Raw genomic sequence first — 12,021 nt, forward strand, 5'->3', positions numbered from 1 at the left:
ATTTTTTTCTTTTCAATATTTATTAGTTGGTTGAATGGATAAATGAGGTTAAAGAACTCATACCCAGGCCAGGGTACTATGTCTGATACACAGAAATAACTATCAATTTGAAGCCCCCACTATGTGCCAGGCACTGTGCTTAAGTGCTTTAATATAAAGTATCTTGTATAATTCTGAAAACAACTATGTATCTATTATTATCACTGTGTTTTACAGTTGAAGAAAGAGGCTCAGGCACATGACATGATTATCTAGCTAGTGAGTAGCAGAGCAAAGGCTCAAACCCAGATTCATCTGATTCAAGAACTTATTTCTAAGTGCCCATGCCCTGCTGCTTCAGTAAGACTTGAACTGGGATCATCAGTCTTCCCAGAACACACAGCCTTAGCTTTGGGTGGGCCCTCCTTAAATACTTAGGTCTGAACAGGGTCTCCATCCTTCTGGCCCCACCATGCCTCTGCAAAAGTGTACATGCAAAAGTGGAGCATACATATGACTGCTACTCTCTGAAGCAACTGTGCCAATTCCAAGGCTTTGTGTGCTTCTGCATTCTTTTCTGGATGATGAGAAAAGTAGCCTCATCACCCGCAATGCCCCAGCTGACAATCAGCCAACCACCAAACATGGGTGAGGCTATCCTGGACCAGCCAGCCCCCAAGGGATTGCCAGATGACCACACACATAGAGAGCCAAGCCAAGATTATCAGAACTACTCAACCAACCTGCAGACGTATAAGCTAAATAAATGCTTGTTATTTTAAGCCACCAAGTTTTGGGGTAGTTGGTTATACAGTAATAGTTAACTGATACAGTCCAATACTCAAAACCACCCCCTGTGCCATTAGTGGTACATGTACCATTCTTTGATACTTAGTAGAATATAGCATTATAAATAAGATAATCATACATCCCAATTTACCTGGGACAGTCTTTGTTAATACCTGTTGGCTCAGCAAAATCATTAACAGCACCCCATTTCATTCTCAGAAGTGTCTCCACTTGAATGATGTAGGTTAACCTAAGTTTAAATGATGAAGCATTCATTGGTGGAGAAGAGTCTTACACAGCAGTGTGCTGGTAAACTGACTCTCTGGGAAAAAGAAAGGAAAAAAAAAGAGCCCTGATTTGAGCATGTGTCCATTTCCGTGTGTTACTCCACCATGGCAGACGTTGGGGATTGACTCATACCTCCCTACAAAAGGCATTTTCAGGTCCCAACCCTGGTCCTGTGGGTGTGAACCCATTTGTAAATAGGACTTTTGAAGATGTTATTAAGGTGCACCCAAACTGAATGAGGATGAATCTTTAATCCAATGTGGCTAAAGTCTTTATAAGCAAAGGAAATTGGTCACAAAAGCTCTTGGGAAGCCACAGGGAGCAGCCAGAAGCTGGAAGTCAATGGAACCTGGAAGAGGAAGGGGAAGATGCCACCATATGCATTGCCATGTGATGGAAAAGCCAAGGAACCCCAAAGATTACCAGCCAGCCAGAAGATACCGACCTCGGAAGGAAGTAAGCCTTTTTTTTTTTTTTTTTTTTGTTTCCTGAGCCTTCACCACCACCTAACAGGTCCTGGACCTGTAGATCCCTTCCACAGCACAGTGACGAATCTACCACCCACCCAAGCTGTGTGTCTTGGAACTGTCGCTGTACCTCCCTGAGCCTCAGTATGCTCCTCTGGAAAGTGGGATGGTAAGCGGACAAACCTTTTAGGGTTATTAGAAGGACTCAGTGGGATAAGCCATGGAAAGTGCTTCCCTGGTGCCTGGTTCTGCAAAAAGGGCTATGAGAGAGGCCCTGGTTGTTTGTATGTGTTCTTTTCCTCTCCCCCATGAAGATGCTCTCTGCATCCCCCTTCACTGACCCCGTGGCCTTCGGCAAACCTATTTTCCCATTTAGAAAGGAGGTTTGACATTCCATCTAGGGGGTCCCTGTCCTTGGAGTAGCCAGAGCAGGGATCCCTGGGGGCTAGCAGAGGGGCCCCAGGCATACTCCGATAACTGGGAAAGTGCTGGTTAGAGCTCATTCATCCATCAAATAAATATTAAGTGCCTACTATGTTTAGGCACTTAGCATAATTCAATAAACAAAGCACACAAAAATCCCTGTCCTCCTGGGCTTCCATTCCAGTTGGGGAGTCAGAGAGTAAAACTAGACATCATAAGCAGGTAGTTCACCCCATACATTACATGTGACGCCCTCACCATCTCTAGATATGGATGTAACCTCTTTTATTGTGCTCGGGAGAGTCGAGCCCAGGACCAACTAAAAAAGTGAGTGAACTTTGGGTCAAGGAGGAGGGGCCCCTGTCTTCACAGACCAGTGAAGAGAGTGTGGAGGTCTGTGGCGGGGGAGAGTTGGGCAGAAGCCTGAGTCCCTTGCATCTTATGACCTCCGCTAGAGGAAGGTGTGCCCCCTGGGGACACCATGGCCCTCTGTCTCATTCAGGAGAAGGGGTGTCAGCTGAGGGGGACTGAAGCTGGAGCAGGGGGGAGCCCCAGTTTCCCTCTCACGGCTCATTCTTTTTCCTCCCCCAGGAGTGCCAAATCCTCAAGAACTTCTCACCACTTCATGTTATCATCTCTGCTTTGCACATTTCCAGGTGAGCAGTTCTCTCTCCATAGGAGGAACAGGGTGGACCGGAGACCCCACCTACAGAGTTGGACATTGTCCCCTCAGTGTGCCTGGGACCAGCTGGTGGAGCAGCAAATCCTGGGGCCAGGACTGGGTGGGGATGGGGCTGTAAGTACCCATACGACCTTAGGCCAGCCTCAGAACCTGGTTTCCTTAGCTGTCAGACACAGAGTTGTGCCAAATTGGAGATTTCCCAGTGTGTACTTCACAGCAACACAACTCCTTGCCCAATTGAAATAAAAACTGGTAAAAAGAGCTGTTTGGTTGAAAGGGGGATGCAAGCCCCAATTACACCGACAGGAGAGCTGACCACCTCAGTCTCGTGGAGCCCCTTAGGGCTCAGAGGAACCAGGTTTCAAAACCACTCATCTAAGCAGTTTGGATCTTTTGAGTTCTGAAATAAAATAGATCCTCACTCACCTCCCTCCCCACCATTCCCAAGTTTCTCCTTCCTTCTTTCCCCTCCCCACAGGGACAGCTTCTGTGTTTTTCAACACTTTCTGATAGCAAATATTCAATGAGCAGGGACCAGCTAGTCAGAGTACAGTGGAGGCTGGGGTCCAGGGCAGGGTGAGGTTTTGTTGTTTTCTTTGAAAAATCCTATTCTCTTGTTTGGACTAAGAGGAAAAGGGATCTGTTTGGTCCCTGGACAGGTGGGAGGCCGTTTGGGGGACTGGAGGCCCGTGACAATTGGGTGCAATGGCTGCGCTGTTCCAGACTGGGTTGATGAGCCAGTGGAATTAGCAGAGGGATGTTTATAACTTTAAATTTAAAAAAAGAAGAAAGATCTCAAATCAATAACCTAAGTTCACACCTTGAGGAACTAGAAAAAGCCACTAGGGCTAGAGAAAGTATCTCTCCTCTGCGTTAGAGGATTCCTCTGCGTTAGAGGAAAACACATTTCCTTTGTCTGAGGGAAGAGGAAGCAGAACTTATGCTAAAATGATGCCTAAGAAAATAATTCCCTTTGAAATTAACTACTCAATCTTCTATCAGTCATAGGAAAGTATATAATAAAAGTATATAATATATCATTACTATATATTATATTCACTAAAGATCATTTTAAAGATGGAGTTAGGCCAAAACTGAGAAGAGTGAACATTAAATGAATGTAAAAAATTTAAAAATATATAAATACATGGTTAAAATGGATTGAATTTCTTAATAAAAATACCAGAATTTTCCAAGAAAAGTAAAGTTCAGGTTTTTTTTTTTTTTTCCCCTGAAGGGTATTTTTCTTCATATATATTTTGTATTTAACAAAATTAAAAGGAGCAACTCCATATTATGGCAGAGTATGTCTGGATATAGCAATTGTCTTTGTTCCTGATGAAATTATCAAACACCTCAACAAGATCTAAATACCCAGTTTCCAAGAGAGGAACATGGTAATAGATGCAGATGCAGGTCAGGACTTCTATAAAAAGGTTTAATAACTGCCTGATCCTGTGATTTGTGAAAGATAATTTTAAAGAGCATTGCATGGTAAAAATTGTGTGTTAGCCCAGGGGAGTGAATCTCCCTGGCAACGTGGAATATGACTCCCGGGGAGGAATGTAGACCTGGCATCGTGGGACGGAGAACATCTTCTTGACCAAAAGGGGGATGTGAAAGGAAATGAAATAAGCTTCAGTGGCAGAGAGAATCCAAAAGGAGCCGAGGTCACTCTGGTGGGCACTCTTATGCACACTTTAGACAACCCTTTTTAGGTTCTGAAGAATTGGGGTAGCTGGTGGTGGATACCTGAAACTATCAAACTACAACCCAGAACCCATGAATCTCGAAGACAGTTGTATTAAAATGTAGCTTAAGAGGGGTGACAATGGGATTGGGAAAGCCATAAGGACCACACTCCACTTTGTCTAGTTTATGGATGGATGAGTAGAAAAATAGGGGAAGGAAACAAACAGACAAAGGTACCCAGTGTTCTATTTTACTTCAATTGCTCTTTTTCACTCTAATTATTATTCTTGTTATTTTTGTGTGTGTGCTAATGAAGGTGTCAGGGATTGATTTGGGTGATGAATGTACCACTATGTAATGGTACTATAAACAATCGAAAGTACGATTTGTTTTGTATGACTGCGTGGTATGTGAATATATCTCAATAAAATGAAGATTATAAAAAAAAAAAAAAATTGTGTGTTAGTAGTCATGCCCACTACAGACTTGCTAGCTGCATAAATCATTACTATTTTGTAATGTTCTATTTAAAAGTTCAGTTCAGGATGCTAAGCATATGTTTATTGTTTGTAAACACCCATGTGTTGACACTTTTATGGGTCAAGCAAAGTCTGATTGGGCCAAACCCTGGAAAATGTAAATGTATTTATTCTTCTTTTACTGTATCGTTTGAGTTGTGGTCTGTCTCCTAAGAGTTTTAATAGTGTCTGCTGTTGAATCTTGACATACACCATCAGTGATTCTCAGAAGTGGGGGCCGCCCAACAATCTCCCTCGGAACCCCCCAGGGGATGCTGGTTAAAACATGGATTCTTGGGCCCCACCAGAAACCTACTGAATCAGAACTTAAGTTTAAGAAACGCTGCCCTTTCGGGGGCGGCTGCCCAGCCTTGCCAGTGATCTTCTCTTGGGTTTCACTTCACCGCAGGAAACAGAACATAAATCTAAAATCGCCTTTGCACTTGGACAGGTTCCCCTGGCTGATCTGATCTAAGAATAGTTTTTTGTACCACGATGGCAAGTTTGTTGAATAGATCCCTTGTATTTCAGGAGAAGAAATGCAGTGCCTCATTGCTCATCATCACCACTGGCCCTGGTTGCTCTGGGGATAAACCAGCTTGGATTTCACCCTCGAGGACCAGCATTCCACAGACCACATAAAGCCACTTGCAAGTCAAGATGAAGCAGGGCAAACTTGAACATGAAGCCTTTTGTGTGGCTGGTTTCTTATCTTTTGCCCTTTGTTAGAGGCTGAGGCACTGGGTGAGGGAATTACATTCACAAGCAAACCAACTGCAAGATGCTCCCCTGGAAGGAGGAGCAAACGCTGCTGCCCCCTCCTGCCCTCTCATGATCACTTCCACAGCTGGGATCGTCGGCAGATCAGCTGGAGAGAAGCTGGGCAGGGGCTGGTACCAAGAAAAGGATGATTTCAGGCACTTTCTTTCAATTCTAAGAGCAACCCCTGTATAGAGCGCTTGGCACGTGTCCCCCTGAAAGCTGCTCACCCCACTGCACCGGAAGTGCTAAGGACTAACTTGCAAGCAGTTCTCTGAAGCGGGAGGAAACTATAGGATCAAAGTGCCCACCAGATAGGACTGCTCTGCAGAAAGATGGAATCTTAGATGGTGGACACCAAGCCCCATTGTTCAAATGATCAGAAATGAAATAACTGATTTTTAAAAGAGACTTGTGGATTGTGTGAATAAACCATATCTGCAGAGGAGCCTAATATTCTGAATAATACATAACAGTTGGGATCCTATTTAAAATCTAACCTAAACTCAAGGAAATCATTATTCTCCACTAGAGGGCAGTCTGGTAACAAGCTCATAACCAGTTTGTAAAACAAGGCTAGAAAGGGAGGAAGAATTTGTGGTCTGATTTTAAGCTTGCGATGAGAACTGCTGTGAGCAGAAACAAAAAATCAAAGAACATTTTTACCACTAAGAGTTTTTCAATGTGGCATGAAAACTACTCAAGGAAGGGTTTTGTTTGTTTGTTTAATTCTGAATGACATTTTTAAAAAAAGCAAGCTGATGGACTTGAACAAAACTGAAACCGCTTTCAAACAGTTGCTATGTTGTTCTGTTGCTATGTGATCTAGTATCGGCTACAAACAAAATCAAGGAGATCACATTTCCTCTGCCTCAGCCATTTGGAAAGCTTCAGACCTCTAGGAGTCCCAGTCTCCAGTTGTGCCTGGAGCTTCAAACTTTGCGGGAGAGTTTTAACTGGGAAAAATAGCAACCATGACAGCTAGCTTTTTTTGAACTCTGAGTGCCAGGCTGGGTGTTTCACGTGGATTCTCTCTCTAATCCCCACAATTGTTCTATGAGTTAGGAACTATTATTAACATCTTCATTTTACAAATGCAGAAACATAGGACCATAGAACATGGAGCACTTACCTGTGGGACATAGCTAATCAAAGGCAGCAGAGATTCAAACCCAGGCAGACTGACAACAGATCCCAGGTTCAAGCTATTTCTGGACAATTAATGGTGATGATGGAACTAGAACCCAGGTCTCTTTGTTACAAATTAAAGAGTGACTTTAATGTTGAAAAAGATATGTGTGGCCAGGCCTGGGTAGAAAAGGACTTCAGAAAAAGGCAGAGGGAAGCAACACAAAATGACTGTGTTTGCAAAGAGAAGGGTTCATGCCAAGAAACAGGAAAATTCCAGGCTGAGCTGGGATGCTCCATATAGGCCAATTATTCACAGTTTCAGAGTGGCCAGCACTGGAGGGATTTCCCCACTGCCTCCCCCAAATCCAGAGAGTCCCAAGATCCATGGACCAGTGGACTTCCCAGAAGCATCCCACAGAAGACTGCTTCTTGCCTCAGAATAGGATCAATAGAAGTTCACCTAAAATCGCCAATGGCCCTCAGTCAAGTACATCCCAATATCATAAGACCAATTATAATTGCCACCATTTGAGTGCTCACCACGTGTCGGGCCCTGCACTAAGCATTTTACTTGAGTGAGCTCATTTAATCCTTATACAATTCTATGAGATGGGCACCACGCCCCCCATCAGGGAATTTGGTGTGCTGGCCCCTTTCACGGGGACTTTGTCATGTGTGTGTGGATTGTGGATGCAGATGTCTGAGAGAGAGTGTACATCCGGCACACAAGTTGGCTTCCCCACTCCCACCCCCATCTTTGAGCAGTGTGACCAATTATGATTCTAAAATGCCACCCTCTTCTGAGTACGCATAGCAGATCACTCATTTCTCATTCCCCAAATCCCATGAAAATGGCAATCAAGGAATTAAAAATATATAAACCAATAGGGTGAATTTAAAAAGAAGAGAGAAGAGACAAACATGGATAAGAAAGTTCCGCAAATATTCGGAAGGTAGGGAGGAAAGTAAGGGATTTGGCAGGGCTAGGAATCGCTACCTGGGTTCCTGCAGACAAGGAGACTGATAAGAAGTGAGAGAATCAGCCTTGCAGGACTCTCTAAATTCTGAGGACTTGGAGGTACATGCTACTACAGAAGGTGGGAATGAGGCTTGGGACTGAAAACGGGGAGCAAGGGGGTTGCTAAATGGCCTGTAGAGGGAGTGGGTGGACCCCCTTCCTCCTCCTGCTTTTGAAAGTGAGAGGGCATAACAGGCTTACTCCCCACCCTCTCCATACTCCCTCCTGCCCCTCCCACCCCCAGTGTCCAGCAGGAGATTTGAGTTCTCTCGGGAAAACTGACTCCAGAGAAAAGAGCTCCAAATTCTGACATTTGAGAGTCCCTCCCCAACTAAAACACCAGTTTGCTGCCCAATCACCACATGTTAAGTCCTTCCCATCAAAAATGCTCCATTCACTCCCTTGGCACCTCCATTCAAATTTTTAGCGAATCGTGCTTAGGCTTGAGTGGACAGCCATGGATCACCAAGTATTTAAGGAAAGTATTCAGCTTGAAAGATGGACTCAAATGGGAAAAGGGAATCCAGAGAAAACAAGATGATGCAGGGAGCAGAAGCAAATGTCAAATTAAAAACCCTATTAATAATTTCTTCTGCCAGGTAAAATAAGATGTCATATCCATGAAAAAAGAATGGATGCTATTTTAAAAGGGGTTAACAAAAAAACATGAATGAGATTTTGGAAATTTTTTAAAAGGAGAGTAAGAATAAACTAGTTAAAAGAAAGTTTGGAAGAGAACGAAGAACAAAAAGACAGAGATTTAAAATAATAATTACCAAGAAAAGAGAAGAAAGAGGACCAGTCCAGGAGGTCCAAATTCCAATTAATAGGCATTCTATAAAGAGAAAACGGGAAGAAAGAAAAGTGGAAGGAAGGGAACTAGACCAAAAACATGGCAATTTCCTAGAACTGAAGGACATGAGTCTCCAGATTAAAAAATCCCACCAAGTGCCTGACACAATAAAGACCTACTCCAAGAGGCATCATTGCAAATTTTAGAATAAAAGATTTTCAAGTCTCCCAGAAAGAAAAAAAAACATGCACTAGATCAGGTACAAAAACCAGCATTGGATTTCTAAACAGCCACACTAGAAGTTAGAAAATAATGGAGCAATAAGGCCTTGAAACTTCTGTGTGAAAATGATTTTCAGTCTAGAATACTTGTAACCAGACCATCAATGAAGTATGAAGGTGAAATAAAGACATTTCAGACATGCAATGACTCAAATTTTACCTCACATATATATCCTCTTTTAAATAGCTACTGTAGGATGCACTCCAATAAAATGTGAACGTAAGCTCAGAAAAAAATGTGGAATTCATTGACACAGGATTCAATACAGAAGAGCAGAGAAGAGAAATGCCAGGGCAACAGCTGATAGAGAACAACCTGTCCAGAGGGAAGCCGGAGAATGGCAGGCTCCATGAGGGACACACCCAAGGAATAAAAGAAATTGACATGTTTGAGCATATAGAGAACAGTATCCATAGGCAGAAATGATGAAGGACATGGGGGAAATACTAGTTATTGGTACGTAAAATACTAGGCAAATAAAAAACAAAAAGCAATTATTAATTCCAGGAAATAAAGGAGGAGAATGACCCATGCCAGGGGCCTAATGGTAGAATGAGCTGCATTCAAGGAATAGCAAGGCAAGTGGGGCTGGAGCAGAACTGTGGAGGGGGGAGTAGATGATTGTCAGAGGACATGAAGGTCCTTGTAAACCAATGTAAGGACTCCGATTTTCACTCAGAGTGAGATGGGAGCAGCTGGCTTGCAGTTTAGCAGGATAATTTTGCCTGATGCACTGCAACTCTATGAGGGAATGGATAGAAGCGGTATGCTATTGCAGCTAGAAAGATATTGCAGGGGCCCAAGAGGATGATGATGGCTTGGACCAGGGTGCTGTCAGAGGAGGTGGTGAAAAGTAGTGTGTTAGTTTGGAGCTATTATGTACTCTAGAAAAGGCCACGTTTTTTTAATCCATGCTTGTGGGTGCAGACCTATTGTAGATGGGACCTTCTGATTAGATTATTTCAATTGACATGTGACCGCTTCATTCAAGGTGGGTCTTAATCCTCTTAATGGGGCCTTCAAAACACCTACAGAAGCTAAGAGATGAAGAGAAACACCCATAGAAATTTAGAGAAAACTCCACAGATGGAGAAGCCAGAAGCTGAAGCAAAGAAAGCTGGGAGAGAAGGAGCAGCGGACATTGCCATGTGCCTTGCTATATGACAGAGGAGCCCAAGTGCACCAGTAACTGGTCTTCAGAGGAGGTATCATCCTGTTGATGCTTTAATTGGGACATTTTCATGGCCTTAGAACTGTTAATTTGTATTCCCTATTGTTAAAGCCAGTCCGTTTCTGGTAAATTGCATTTTTGTCAGCTTTAACAAACCAAAACAGATTTTGGTACCAGAAGAGTGGGGTGCTATGATTTGCAAATATCAAAAACACTAGAATGGCTTTATAAATGGATAAGAGGAAGATTCTGGAAGAATTGTGAGGCGCTTGATAGAAAAGGCCAAGATTGCTTTGAAGAGACTGTTGGTAGAAATATGGACGCTAAAGATACTTCTGATGAGACCTTAGACAGAAATGTTGAATGTGTCATTGCAAACTGGAAGAAAAGGTGATCTGAAACAGTAGTCAAATTTGGAGCCCAGGGGGATTACTGTTGGAACAATGTTCTCATTATCTATTGCTGTGTAACCACCCAAACTAGGTGGCACAAAACAACAACAGTCATTTTTTATTATTAGTTCTCATGGTTCTGGCAGCTGGTGTGGCTCAAGCCAGGCAGTTCTCACTTGGCAGTTGGGCTCGAGTCATCCCAAAGGTTTCCTCACTCACACATCTGTTGCCTGCACTAGGAGATTCAGAACCAGCGGGGGCTCCTTGGACATCTCTCACTGCCTTTCCATGGTCTTTCCACATGATCTCTCCAGCAGGGTGACTTCAGAACGCTGGGACTTCTTACACAATGGCTCAGGGCCCCAAAAAGGGATGTCCCAAGAGGGAGAGGGAAGTGGCATGGCCTTTTCTGACCTGGCATCAGGAGTAATGCAGGGTGAATTCTATCCCTTAGAAGTGAGTCACCACCGTCAACGGGCGGGTGGGGATTCAATTCCCCCTCTCGATGGGAGGAATGCCAAAAAATGTGTGGACCTGTTTTAAAACCACAACTGTAGGTTTGAGGGAGAAGATAAGAATTCAGTTAGGGGACATTTCGAGTTGAATGCTATTTGCATAGTCATAATGAAGTAAACACTGGCTATCGAGTTAACCAAAAATTGTGTGATATGACCACATGATGGGGGGGGGCAGTTGGGGGGGGGAGGAAGTAATGGGAGCACAGTAGAAGAACTAACTTCCCACCCTCTAAGATGGGAAATCTCCTGACACCTACAAAGGAAAAATCAAGAAATAATGGTAAAATAATATCCGTTAGAAATATGGGGGTAAACACAAAGACAAACAGAGCAGAGGTAAGGATGGCTCCTTCTAGGGAGCAAGACGGGGTAGAGATGAGAGGGGGAAGGGGACAAGAGTTTTACATATATCTTTTAGTATTGACTTTTAAAGCCATGTACAGGTATCACTTTGATAGAAATAATTGATTTTAAAAGGATATAAATTATATTTCAGTAAAATTGATTTTTAAGATTTATAGGGGGAAAAATCCAATCCACACATCAAGTGTAATTTTAGGAAAGGCCCCAACCCAAGACCCTTCCACTCCAACACCTTATCCTTCTTCTCTCTGGCCTGGAAGGGCACTTAGATCTGCAGGCACACCCCCAGGCACAACCCAGGGCTACCATTCATGTTGTGTTCTTTGCACATGGACCACTGCAGATTCAAAAGTCTCAAATGGTATCACGAGTCCCCTCCCCAATCCTTCAAGGCAGGCAGGGCAGGGATGATGCCTGTTTTAAAGAGGAGAAAACTCGGGCTTGGTAAGTGAGTTCACATACTTGATAAGTGACAGAGACCTAGAACCCAGTTTCCTGGCTTACGGTTTAATGATCTCTCCACACTAAAAGGGTGATTGCCAACCACAGCAGATTATTCCGGGGAGGGGGGAGGCAGGGCATTCTTGGAAGGGGAGTCCATCCCTCTAAATTAAGTGCATTATTTTTCCTGAATAAAAACACACCTGTCATGAAATCCACTGCCCCAGAAAGATACTTGATACAGCAACTGTGTTGGCCCCTGGCTGAAAATACTCCATTTCCCCTTAGTCACTCTCCTGCAAGTCAACTTAAGCC

General features: G+C 43.5%; 1 long non-coding RNA gene across 1 annotated transcript; it reads left to right on the forward strand.

The window, feature by feature from the left end:
- Window positions 1–1,555: 1,555 nt before the first annotated feature.
- On the forward strand, window positions 1,556–7,484 carry LOC119514072. The gene is made up of 3 exons (XR_005212745.1): window positions 1,556–1,692; window positions 2,538–2,602; window positions 5,370–7,484. It is a non-coding gene; the product is annotated as an uncharacterized LOC119514072 (long non-coding RNA).
- The last annotated feature ends 4,537 nt before the right edge of the window (window positions 7,485–12,021 follow it).

This window comes from Choloepus didactylus, chromosome 18, assembly GCF_015220235.1.
Source record: "Choloepus didactylus isolate mChoDid1 chromosome 18, mChoDid1.pri, whole genome shotgun sequence".
NCBI lineage: Eukaryota > Metazoa > Chordata > Mammalia > Pilosa > Megalonychidae > Choloepus > Choloepus didactylus.